This window comes from Ambystoma mexicanum, chromosome 9, assembly GCF_040938575.1.
Source record: "Ambystoma mexicanum isolate Mex_15411 chromosome 9, UKY_AmexF1_1, whole genome shotgun sequence".
NCBI lineage: Eukaryota > Metazoa > Chordata > Amphibia > Caudata > Ambystomatidae > Ambystoma > Ambystoma mexicanum.
The window spans coordinates 656,332,299-656,345,633 of record NC_090931.1 but is presented as its reverse complement, the minus strand read 5'-3'; the positions used below and the strand labels follow the sequence as shown (position 1 = coordinate 656,345,633).

At 48.9% G+C, this 13,335-nt stretch overlaps 1 protein-coding gene across 3 annotated transcripts in view; it reads right to left on the bottom strand.

The window, feature by feature from the left end:
• MYO1C (myosin IC) overlaps positions 1–13,335 on the bottom strand; it is a 662,069-nt gene that overhangs the window by 485,139 nt on the left and 163,595 nt on the right. Inside the window, exon 1 of one of the 3 annotated variants that reach the window (XM_069615429.1) lies at positions 13,140–13,214. The exons of the other annotated variants lie outside the window; for them this stretch is intronic. The gene's annotated coding sequence lies outside the window, so the exon portion shown is untranslated. Of the gene's footprint in view, positions 1–13,139; positions 13,215–13,335 lie in introns of those variants that run through there. 3 annotated transcript variants of the gene reach the window in all.

Sequence of the window (13,335 nt, the reverse complement as noted above, 5' to 3'; positions counted from 1 at the left end):
CCAATGCCCCAGCAGCAATCCAACAGCCAGCGCTCCTACACCAACCAGCACATCCAATGCCCCAGCAGCAATCCCACAGCCAGCGCTCCTACACCAACCTGGAGAGCCAATCCCCCAGCAGCAATCCAACAGCCAGCGCTCCTACACCAACCCGAAATCCAATGCCCCAGCAGTAATCCAATAGGCAGCGCTCCTACACCAACCCGCACAGCCAATGCCCCAGCAGCAATCCAACAACCGCCGCTCCTACACCAACCTGCACAGCCAATGCCCCAGCAGCAATCCAACAGCCAGCACTCTTACACCAACCGGAAATCCAATGCCCCAGCAGCAATCCAACAGCCAACGCTCCTACACCAACCCGCACAGCCAATGCCCCAGCAGCAATCCAACAGCCAACGCTCCTACACCAACCCGCACAGCCAATGCCCCAGCAGCAATCCAACAGCCAGCACTCCTACACCAACCCGAAATCCAATGCCCCAGCAGCAATCCAATAGGCAGCGATCCTACACCAACCCGCACAGCCAATGCCCCAGAAGCAATCCAACAGCCAGCGCTCCTACACCAACTCGAAAATCCAGTGACCCAGCAGCAATACAATAGCCAGCACCCCTATACCAGCCCGCACAGCCAATGCCCCAGCAGCAATCCAACAGCCGGCGCGCCTACACCAACCTGCACAGCCAATACCCCAAAAGCAATCCATCAGCCAGTGCTCCTACACCTACCCGCAAAGCCAATGCCCCAGCAGCAATCCATCAGCCAGCGCTCCTACACCAACCCGCAGAGCCAATGCCCCAGCAGCAATCCATCAGCCAGTGCTCCTAAACCAACCCGCACAGCCAATGCCCCAGCAGCAATCCAACAAGCCAGTGCTCCTACACCAACCCGCACAGCCAATGCCCCAGAAGCAATCCAACAGCCAGCTCTCCTACACCAACCCACACAGCCTATACCCCAGCAGTAATCCAACAGCCAGCGCCCCTACACCAACCCGTACAGCCAATGCCCCAGCAGCAATCCAACAGCCGGCGCGCCTACACCAACCTGCACAGCCAATACCCCAAAAGCAATCCATCAGCCAGTGCTCCTACACCTACCCGCAAAGCCAATGCCCCAGCAGCAATCCATCAGCCAGCGCTCCTACACCAACCCGCAGAGCCAATGCCCCAGCAGCAATCCATCAGCCAGTGCTCCTAAACCAACCCGCACAGCCAATGCCCCAGCAGCAATCCAACAAGCCAGTGCTCCTACACCAACCCGCACAGCCAATGCCCCAGAAGCAATCCAACAGCCAGCTCTCCTACACCAACCCACACAGCCTATACCCCAGCAGTAATCCAACAGCCAGCGCCCCTACACCAACCCGTACAGTCAATGCCCCAGCAGCAATCCAACTGCCAACATTACAACACTACCCTGCACAACCAGCACTCACACAACATCACCACAGCTGGCACTCCTACATCATCACAGATGATACTCCCAACACCATCTAAAGCTGTGCAGGTACAACATGCATAAAGCTTGTTCTCCTACACCATCCACTATAACCAGCCCAATTACACCATCCTCTACATCAGTTCCAATTTCTACACCACACTCCACAGTCCCCGCCCGTGTAATTTACCACTCCCACAGTCCAGACCTCAACATCCTACATAGCTAGCACTAATACTTCACCCCAAATAACCAGCACGCCAACGCAATCACTTACGGACAGTGTTCCTGCACCACCTGCCTACAGGCAGTGCTCCTATAGCATAGTTGCACAGCCACTGCTCTACCCCATCTTCCACAGCTGGTGTTCCTATGCAGTCCCCCATAGTTCACACCAAAACATTACCCCCAGAACCATTGTTCCAACACTAGCCTTCACAGCCAAATACCCTACCCCATTGCAATCACTAGTACCCTTAATAATCCCTTCACATCAAGTGCACCAACATCATCAACCACAGCCAAACCTTCTACACCGTCCTCCCATCTATTATGTTTATACCAACCACCACACAAGGTGCTTGGACACCAACTTTGTCAGCCATGCAACCCAGCACTGGTGCACCAATCCACCACAGACAGTGAGCCTACAGTATTCTCCACAGCCAGAGTTCCTACACCACCCACAATGCCACGGGATAATTGCCAGTATCCTACACCATTCCCCCCACAGCCAGATCTCATGCACACTCCATGAAAAGCAACAACCCACCTCAACTCGGCCCAACCCAAACCAACACACACCCACACACTTCAAGTTGCAAGCTACTAGCTAGCCATAAAAAGTCAAGCATTACCTCAATTCTACACATACACAAAGCACATAATTTCCTGCTTGCCCAGAGTCCATAATCACTAGCCATCGGCTAGTGGCAAGTGCACATTGTGTGCCACTACTAGGTCTCCAAAAGCTGATACACTGAACCAGCTGCAGATGTGTGGTGCTCGTGGGGGCCGTTTCAAAATTATGTTTGGGGGTCTCCTTCCGTACAGCTGGAAAAACCAGTCTGAGGCCGCAGGTTAGTGCAAATATTATGATGAAAATAAAGGAATTCATGCAGGGAGGGGGTTAATAGCTGATTATCACCAGCAGGAAGCTGAAATAATAAATGTCCACTGAAAAGCTATTATTCTAAACTGCAGTAAAAAGGCAATGAGAGAAGAATGTTGCTGGATACTGGAAGGCTGAGGATGCCAGCAAAGGCAGCATTTAATGTGCGTGCTTCAAAGTGCACATTTAATGTACTGAACTGAATACGTATTTTGCTCCGAATTAATAATGCCAACATAGGGGCAGCTGCTCTGAGAAGCCCCGTGAAGGTCAAGGCCCATTTCAACCTAAGAGATGAAAGGTCATGGCGCTGTGCTCCTAGTAGAACGCCAAGGTCGAAAGCGGTCAGATCATTGGCCCAGTTACCCATTAGAGAAGCTGAAGCCTACCTTTGCCCACTTCCCTTGGCACACTGAATTCCCCACTGGTTCTGGCTTTCCTAAAGAATTGTCACAGCCATGACTCATCACTGCACAATATGCTTTTCTTATCGGAACATTTCGGAGTTATTCCATAAACAAAGAAGGAAAAGAATGCCCTGCAGGAAATTATCCAAACCGGAAGCGAGAGCTGTACTTCCTGGTGACGGGCAGAAATCTGCTGCAGTCCCCGCCTATGGCCTGGAGCCCTGCAGCCTGCCAAGGAAATCCTGGACTGTTCAACAAAAGAAATGGCGGTGATAACAGGACATCGACAAACAACTTGAGTACAAGCTCTAGGAAAGAGGCCTGCGAACGGGAGAAGAGGGTGAATGTGGCAGACGCAGAGCTGTAGGGCAAGAGAACTGCAAGAATTAAGAAGAGCGAACCGGAGGAGAGGGACAAGTCACCATTAATTGTGAGGCAATAGCTAGGCCAACAGAAGAGAACACTTCACAGCTGGGTGAGGGCAGTGAGCAACCAAGCATTGCCCAGTGATAGGCACACCTCGGGAGGTAAGAACAGTTCTACCCTGGAGATCATGGTCAGTAAAGGAACACGAACCCTGAGAGAGGACATGGGTGGGACGAAACACAGATGAAAGAGTACAGCCAGTAAGGAAACACAACATTTCGCAGAAGGTGGCGAAGGCCGAAGCATCACAGCTGGTAAAGGGCAATGATGTAGGGAAGACATCACCCATGTGAAGTGCAGAAATAGATCAGTGAAAAAACTATAGCTTTAGTGATGTTAACGTGATGATTTAAGGCAACAAAACCCTTGACATTCGGCAAATGTTGGAAGCCAAGCCACTAACTATGAAGCCAATGAGCACACTGATATCACAGATCACAACACGTATGACATCAACAATGACATTACTGGAAACTAGAGCACATTGGTGCAACTGCCAAGCCACCTAAAATGGCCACTGAGCCTCTGGACCATTGTCCACTTTGCCCAGATAGGTGTGTGGGCCACTGGCCATGGCCTGCGTCCATGACCACTGGCCACACTGTCCAGGGCAGGGCCTTTGATTATGCCCCAGGCCCTGCCAGGCCACCCAAAGTAGCCACTAGGTCCAGAGGCCACTTTATTTCAATAACAGTTTGGCTGGCATATTACAATTTTATTAGCGCGCACTGCACACACGCCCATACAATATGTTCGCCATATGTCTCTATATGGGCCAAGAGAATGTTCTACTCTCTACTCCTATGAAATACGATGCGATGCGCCTAGTTTGAAGTGAAGTCATCCATATGTACTACGTGATACCATCTGTGATGTCATGCATGTGGATCATGGGCTGTGCAAAAAGGAGGGCTCAAGTAAAAGGGGCCTAGCTGCCAACGCTTGCCCAATTTCAAGGGTGTTGTTGCATTGCACCATTAGCTTAATGTCACAAGTTAAGGGGACCAGATATCACACTTGCTGTAATATTGAGTTATTTTCTTATGATCACAGGTGTCGAATTCAACAGTATCAGTAACTTGTAAGCTACGTACCATGGGATGTTTCCCCATTATGGGTCCTAGCAGCCACTTTGCCATAGAGGGGAACTGGGGCGAGAATGCATGCGTCATGTGGCGTTTTGGCACACATTTTTTAAATAATTTTTTGTCCTGCCCCTTTGTCCTCACAAGATTTTACCATTAAAAATGACTGCAAATGAATTATCACGAGAAAGTCAAAAACGGGCTGCCGCCTGACGCACTTCAAAAACCAAACCACATTCTCGCGAGAACGCCGGCGCGCTTTCAAAAAACAAATGAGAAGTATTGCTATGCCCAGCCCAATGGCTATAGTTCAGCCTCCCGAATCCAACCTGAAAGCAGGCCTCTCCTTTACCCCCGCTAATGCTTTCACAACTTGCATCAGTGAAATCCATGCTGAAATGCGCCATGGGAAAAATTATATAAAACATTTCGGTGCCAGGGCACCGCATTCTCTGCCAAATAAATAAACAAACTCACCAAACGAATCTGCCCCAAACCATCGAAAGGCACAACTGCTTCGCTTTGTGCCAAACTTGTTTGAAATTCTGCCCAGCGGTTTACATTGTGTGCCCGCTCAATTCAGGAAAACCAATGAAAAAAGACCCCGGCCAAAAACGCACCTTTGGAAAATGTCAAACAGACACGTCAAACGAGTGAAACGTTAGTAGCAGTAGAATGTCCTCTCCTCTCCGCGACTTGGCCATTGGCTGTGCGATACTATACCTGTTGCCTTCCTTTTCCCACCTAGATCACATACATAAAGCTACACACACGAAATAAAGGCAGTATTAAGCTGAAAACAAGACACGTGCACACATTACAGTAGGGCAGTGGTATTCAAACTGTGGGTCGCGACCCCCTAGGGGTCCGCGGGTGCATCCCAGGGGGGCCCTGAGAGCTCAGCATGAAAAAAGATTTTTTTTTTTTTTTTTTTAGATTGGAAGAAATGGGCAGGGGTGGCCCACATGGGCGGGCTGAAGCATGAAACTGTCTCAGGCAACAATGAAAAAGTGGCCCACAGTTGTAAATGGATATTCATTCCTTTAGTCACAGACTGGGCCTCATTACTACTATGGCGGACCAGTAACAACGGTGCTGGTAAGCTACCGGCACCGTTGCTACCGTTCCGCCATAGTAAGAGTTGTGCTCGTGGGTGCTTGACAGCCCCCGCCAGGTCTGACCTCAGCTCGTCGGATGCACCGGCACCGTTATTAACGGTGCCGGTGCATCCGAGCTCCCCCTTCCCATTTGAGCCATATGGGGCTCAAATGGGAATGGGGATCTACCGGCACCTTCGAAAGGGCAATTATCATGTCCGCCTAACTCGGCATGACCTAGTAATTGCCCATTCGCGGGTGCCAGACCCGGATGCAACTCCAGTGGCAGCCGTGCCGGTTTTACCGGCACAGCTACCGCCAGAGTAGTTATGAAGCCCACTGTTTCAATAGTACCCAAAGGGGTGCTTTGTGTTAAAATGTAAGTAAATTGTGATATATTCAGCAACAATGGTCAACATTACTAACTGCATAGTGGCCCCTCACCCATTATGGAGGAGCTAAGGAGCCAGCCCAGTGAAACAGTGAGCACTCCCTCAGCTGCTTTATCCAGCTAATGGAGTGCTCCTGGGCTGGCTGAACTGTCAAAGGGAAACACTGTTTCCCTTTGACAGTTCAGTTTAGTTCCCCAGCCGCACATGCTCACTGAGCCATGCAAGTGCTGGGGCGTTTTGCTTCGCCAGCATTGCATAGCTCATTGGAAATGGTGGCTGGGGCACTGCATGTCTGTATGTCCGAGGGGGAGCTCCTGCGCCTCCTCGCACATACGGACAGAGCAGCTGGAGCAGCACCCACACACAGGCCAATGCAGAAGGTACGTTTATGTTCATTGTTTTTATTTAAACATGTGTATGGATGCGTTATGAGTGAGTGTATGGTGATGGATGCTCATGTGAATGATAGAGTGATTGCTGTATGAATGTGCAGCGCCTTGCATATACACATAATCATGTTCATTGTGTTAGGACCAGTGGGGCCCAGGGGACATGGATGGTATCTTTTTACCGGACATCTATCATTCAAAACCCTCTGCCTTGTCCACAAGGCTTTCTGGGGCCTCGGTCCAAAATACCTTCAGCTATTCCTCCGCAAATACCTCCCCTCTCGAGCTCTTCACTCCTCTACCTCCAACTCCCTCAGGGTCAGTCGTTTATCAAAGAAACGAGCTGGGGGTAGATCTCCGTCTTCGGCTGGGGCCTCCCTCTGGAACAGCGCCCTGCCACTCTAAAACTTGAGGAGAACCATCTTTCTTCCTGCACTTATCAGACCTACCCTGTCTGCTGCCTTAAACGTAGCACTTGCAAATTGCTGGCTGCACTACCACTGTTTGTTGCCTTTATTATTTATTTATTGTTATTTATCTGTTTCTCCTCTGCTTCGCACTTTCCACTTCTCCCCCCTTCCATGCACTTTTCCCCTCACACTTGCGCGTTCTCAATGTCACTGGGCCTAGTAAGATCGCTGTTTTATTCTCCTCTGTTCCCCTCCCTTGCCTTGTCACGCTCTGAAACACTTGTGTACGAGCGCGATAGAAATAAAATATCAATGCCTGCCCCCTGGACTCCCAGCAACAATTGCAAACTGTTTGGCTATTTACCCATTTTTTGTTAAAAGTATGCTCTACAATGCAACATTTTAACCTATTATTTAAAAAAAAATTCACAGGGGGAAACCCCCCCGAACCTCCCCTTAATGCCCCTCCACTTAAAAAAGATTCACCAGCCGCCACTGGCCCTCAGACTGTGTTGGGAACGGGATGGGGGAACCGAGGGACTATGGTGGGAGCACAATGGGCGGGAACCATGGGATAGTGATGGGAGCAGAGTGGGGAGAGCCCTGGGTGTGTGATGGGGTGGGGAGAGACCAGCGACTGGGTAGGAGTGGGATGAGGGAGCCCAGCGACTTTGATGGGAGCAGGTGACGGCGCGCAATTTATACTGTCCATTTGGCATTTCTGGGGGGTCCCGACCTGCCCAAATTTTGCTCAGGGGGGCCCTGGCCAAAAAAGTTTGAAGACCACTGCAGTAGGGTGACTTCCAAAACGAAAAACCCGGGACGACCAGCAACATAAAAGAAGGACTACCCCCATCGCAGCCCGCCAATTACCGCCCCTCCCCCAAAACCACCACCCAATCATATTTCCAGCACTTCTTTCTATAAACTGTACATGATCTCATTTGTGCAGTTGTGTCTGTGAATCTTGGCATGTTAATTCGAAACAAGCGTTTGCTCTCATGAATATTACATGGCTTGCTGTACAACCATTTCCAAGCCAGTCTCTGGGGTGCAGTCAGTAAGTGTTGTGACTTTTAACTGAAAGGTTAATTTCAATTTTAATTACTGGGACGGAGGGCGATTTCCACGGACTGCCCCGGGAAAACCGGGACGTCTGTTCACCCTACATTACAGTCACATGACTCGATACGCAGACTGCACTTGGAGACGGTTAAACCCAGCCCTACAGATAAGGGGGTGTAACAGCCACGTTTACTCCCTAAAAATAGGAACATCCTCCCAACAGAGACAAATACAGAGTAAAAATACTCGCAACAAAAAAGTGGAAAACAGAGAAAATTTGGAGCCTGCCCCATGCTTTGATCCACGGAGCCCCAGATATGTTCCGATCAGCATACATGTGCAGCCAAGGAAAGCCCCACTATTAATGCTGGCTGAAAAGGTCAAAATGTGTATGTGCCTGAATAACTGGTTGTAATGAAATGTGTTACAAAATATTTGTTTTACAGTTAAATAAATATATTTATACTCGCTTATAAAATACCCCCTTTCGGAATAGGACTTACTGTTTTTATGCATAAAAAATCATTTAACTCCCAACTTTAAACAACATGAGCAATACCAACAGTTTTGGCTTTTGTGTAGGCATGGGAAAGGCATTTGCCAGGTACTGCCATAGTGGTGCTAACTGGTAATCACTGGTAGCAACTGCAAATTGGTGTGTGAATCTGGGCATATAATAGCAGTGCCTGGCAAATGCCTAAAACCTATAGACAAGCCAGAACTGTTGGCTTTGCCAATGGTTGTTTTCAATAGGACATCAGTGAAGTATATGCATAGAGCTTATAAATCGAGTGGCTGAAAGCAGACCTGGTTGACATTGTTATTACACCAGTAGCACATTTACAGCTCCAATTAAGATATTGACTCTCAGAAGACTGCTTTGAAAAACACACTGGCAGGCACTTCCAGCACAGCGTTTGATAGTAAGGCTTGATAAGACTAGCTCACGGAGATCCCAGGATGATCTGTTTTGGGCAAGGAGGGGCAGGAAGTCTGCAGAAATGCCCATAGGAATTAGCATGGTCATGGGCATTCAATGGGTGCATAAATGACCAAACACCTACTAATGTTGTGGCCTTCCTCATATGTCATTTCTCCCCAGCTGTACTCAAATTGCATAGTTTTGGCTTATATGCCACCTAACAGCCAAAATTACAAAAGAGAGTAAAATACTCTTACTTCAAAAACTTATCTGGACTGGTTATACCATACTATAATTTAGTCATAAGACGCGCTGTTGAGGCTTTCTGAAACACCAATTAATTGTAAACGGTGGAACTCACAAGAATACAGCTTTAACTGGAGTATGGATCCACCTAAAATGAGTCAAAGTTGCGTCCACCTTTCCCTCCCCAACCTGTACCCCCTCCCCGCACATCCTACCAAGGACACCCTTCATAGACCGCCCTTCCAGTGTCCTCTATATTATTGTACTCTTTTACTGTAGCCTTAACTTGCATCGAGCGACAGTGCAAGTGTTATAAGCAGAAGTGTTCTACACGAGGACAATTACATTGGGGGGAGCGTTACCAAGTGTGGGTGGAAGAGATCAATCAGAACATGGAATGGGGGTCATCACATACAATATATGTTATGCACATTATATGCATACATGATTAACATTCAGTACAGTTCAATGGCTTGAGGTCGAATGAGAGTGTGTTGTGGGTGCTACATTCCCTTGTAGGGGTGACTTCCCTAAAAAGGGGGATAACATTCCCTTGTAGGGGTGACTTCCCTAGAAAGGGGGTTTACGGTTGGGGGTTTCCCCTTTCCTTCACACGGCTCTGCCGCTTCACAGCAACGTTTGCGACTTAAAAAGGCCAGCATATACATACACAGGGACCCAAGCAGCTCTCCCTTCAAGATGTTTAAGTACAAGTATTTTATTACCTCTTTTTTTGAAATTGGGAGTACAATTATCACGGGCGTATTGATTAGAAAAGTAAATATATATTGTAACTGACACGGAAACGTTTTGGTAATCCATTGTGTATTGCACCAAGTAGTTAATGCAAATTAAAAGACGCATTTCATCCTTAACTTACCTATGCCTCTTCAGATAAGGCAGAAATAAAATTATAAATCCTTGCTGTGGCACTGCTCCTCTGGTACCCCGATCCTAAAACACGCCGAGCTGCACAATGGAAGCTGGGGGCGGGCTCCTTGTCTGCCAGTGGCTTCCTATTGTTTTTTGGTTACGAGATGTTGTTCTACCTCATTTCCCTTTGTTTGGAGCCTTTGCCTGTTTTTCAGTAGCAAAGGAAGCGGGTAGGCAGCTCATCTGTGAAGGGGGACGCTAGTAGCGCAAAGCGCCCATCCCCCAGACATTAGGTGCAAAACCAGGGAGCGACCAATAGACTGTGCTGGGCTGAATGCTGGCATCGTGCCTCAGTAGAAGGGACAGTCTTGCTCATGGAAAGGACAATTGTGATGATCCAGACAGCAAATCTAAACCTATTTAGGCAGGCCCAGGTCAAAGCGTTCCCATGAACTGGGATGGGGGCCAAGCTAAAGCTCTGTAGGCCACAAGAGACTGCATCCACAGAAAGAACGGCTCGCCAGCATGATCTGCTACGGGAAAGCCAACCAAGATCTCATGGCCTACGGTGCCGAGGCAAACACGCAGCCGCTGGCGATTGCCGATACGTGAAGATTGACCGATGCTTAGACTACTTGATGGTCTAATTTCCGCAGATCCTGACGGGAACATGTTTTCGTGCCATTAATTATGATCCACGTATCGTCCAAACCTTTTCTTCTCCAAGTGACTCATTTGTGAGTGTGATAAATCGGAAAACATTAGTGCCCCCAACCCTTTGCATGCATTGGCCTATGAGCGTGAGCCCCCACTTGGGCAAGCTCACCAGAAGGGACCCCTCTACCCTGACCAAGTAGGGACCTGTGTGAAAGAGTAGGCGAGAGCCCCGTTCTGAAAATGTGCTTCCAAACCTCTTTGGGGTGGTAGAGGAGCAGATTCCATTTGAGGTGGTTGTGTGGTTTGCCCGAACCAATCAAGAGTGTCCAGGGTTAGAGGAGGTCCGCGCAGGAGTTTCTTTCCCTTTGATCTGGATCCTACCTAGTTGAGACCGATACTTGGCTCATACGGTCTGATTTTTGGATAATTAACCTTAGACCTCACTTGGGTGTTTTTGGTATTGTGGTTAGGTTAAAGCAAGACAAAACCACTTGCCTCAAGAAGCCTAGTAACCCCTTCTCCAATAGTCTAAAGAAGCAGGATAGGTTGAGTGGAATGTTACTTAATAAGTTGTTCACCTGAGCGGTGGTGAACAACACTAAAAAAGAAAAGAAAAAAAAATGTACCGGCACGAGCAAAGCGCTGGGGGAAAACTGTTCTTAACCCTCACGAACGAGGGTTGAGAGGCGCTCCGCTTCGCATCGCATCACCACTGCCGCCCGGGTCTCAATGAAGGCGCTCGCCTGACAGGCCTCCCGTCACCGCCGGGCCCGGGCACTGCAGTTACCGGCGCTCCCCTTAGCGGGGAGCACCCAACCTTTACAGCTTCCCGTGCTGTGCCCCCATATAAAGGGGCGTCCCTCTGCCAGGCGGCTCACCAGGACCACCCCAGCCGTACCCGGCAGACGCATCCCAGGTTGAGGAGTTCTGTGGGACCCCTGCCCCACATGCATTTGACATACGCAGCCTGGCCAACTTAAAAGAAAAGACCTCCCCGACACCTGCGAAACCGATATCAATCGGAACACCGGATGTCATGCCAAGCCTCAATGATCCTGCCATAGCGCAAAGGAGGAAACTGGCACAGAAAGCAGCAGATAAGAGGGGCCTTGTGAAACCGGTCTTGCAGGAACTCGCTTTCAGCTTCGAGAGATGGGGCCTCAATCTGCTGTGGCGCCTTTTCGTTGCCACATTTTGGAGACGCCCAGGGGGGTGGCGTGGCAGAGAAGAAAGGGTGCTTGGGGTGCAGTCGCCCCATACTTTTGTAACATGATCGGTGGGGAGTCTTAGTAAGGTGCTTAGAGTTCAGCCTCTGTGTATTAGTGTTTGCAGGGTCAGCTAAATATTTGTCCGGCCCATTTCAATATGTCGGGGGATGGGGTGGCCTTAACCTCCAGTTCAGGAAAATAGTCTGAGGCACCATTAGAGGTGCTTAAATAACTCTGGATACAGAGGATGTTGAGCTGAAGCACTAAAAGTCAATTCAAAAGTTAAAAATGGCTCTTTGTCAGTAGACGCTAATGCAGACGAAAAGGCAATGAGGTGATAACGCTGTTGGACCCCCAGCAGAGGTAGCCTGTAACATGCAAGTGCAAAGCGCACATTTAAGGTCATGAATTACATAAATATGTTGCTGTGTATGAAAGCCTGCTGGAGGCCACCTGAAGCTTGGGGTCCATTTCAACAGAAAAGTTTGAAAGGCCCTGAAGCTGTCCCTGAGTGTTCAGTGTTGGACATATTTGAACATACTCCAACGGCAGCCTTCCCCCTACCCCGAGTAATGAAGACGGAGGGCCCCTGCATGTTCTCTGAACAGTGCCTGGAGGGCATCCACCTTGTAACCGCTGTACAGAGGATGTGAGGCTGCCAGCATGGCATCCCTCGGTCATGGTACTGTCTGGCCTGCAAGCCCTACTACTGCAGGGAAGCTAATTAATTTCAAAACAACAACAGTCTCCGGGTACAGCGAAGGAAGATCAGAGGTCCCCTGTGTAACAAAAGGCAAGTTGGTACAAACTCCCAGATCGAAGCACAAGCGTGGAGCGTGCTGCTTCCCACGGCTGATGCGCCGCACCGAGTCCAGAGGGACAGCCCTGTTCCTGGAACTATCGGTCTATTCATCAGAGTAGGTTGAAGATGGAGAAGGACTGGTGGCCGGGGGCGGGAGCTACAGAGAAGGGAAAGAAACGGGCATGCAGCAGGACCGCCTTCTGGAGGCAGAAGGAACAACAGCAGTAAGAGGAAGACTTAAAGACACGGTTCAGATCCTCTATAGCAGGGCTATGACATCAGGGGCCTCACGTGCAGGCATAGACGCACTTACATCAAGGCCGACTAGGCCCAGACCTAGGGCGGCAGTTTGCCAGAGGAGCAGCATTTTATTGCAGTTTATTTTGAATGTACCGGCTGTAATTTTTTTAATATTAAGAAAATGTTGTTTCTCCCAGTCTAGCTGATCCACAACACTAAGTAATTTTGAGCCTTTAGCAGTCATTCCACTCTGACAGCTAAATTCTTTGATTTCCAAACTTGTATATATGCTTGATATTTGCTAAAGCTTTATTGTTAGGAGGACTTTTATTTGAAACAAATAATAAACAAAAATGAATCGCGTACCAAACCCAGCGTGCTTCAGGTATTTAGTGATTCAGTCATGCAATTCTCACAGACACAAAGCTCTTCGGTCCTTCTCAGCTTCCCAAAATGCTCTGTAATATGCAAAACAGCCAAATCCTCATTGTTTCCATTAGTGCCACTTCACGTTATCTTTGAAGTTCTTTCTAATCAATACACTCTTTTAAGCAATAACTTT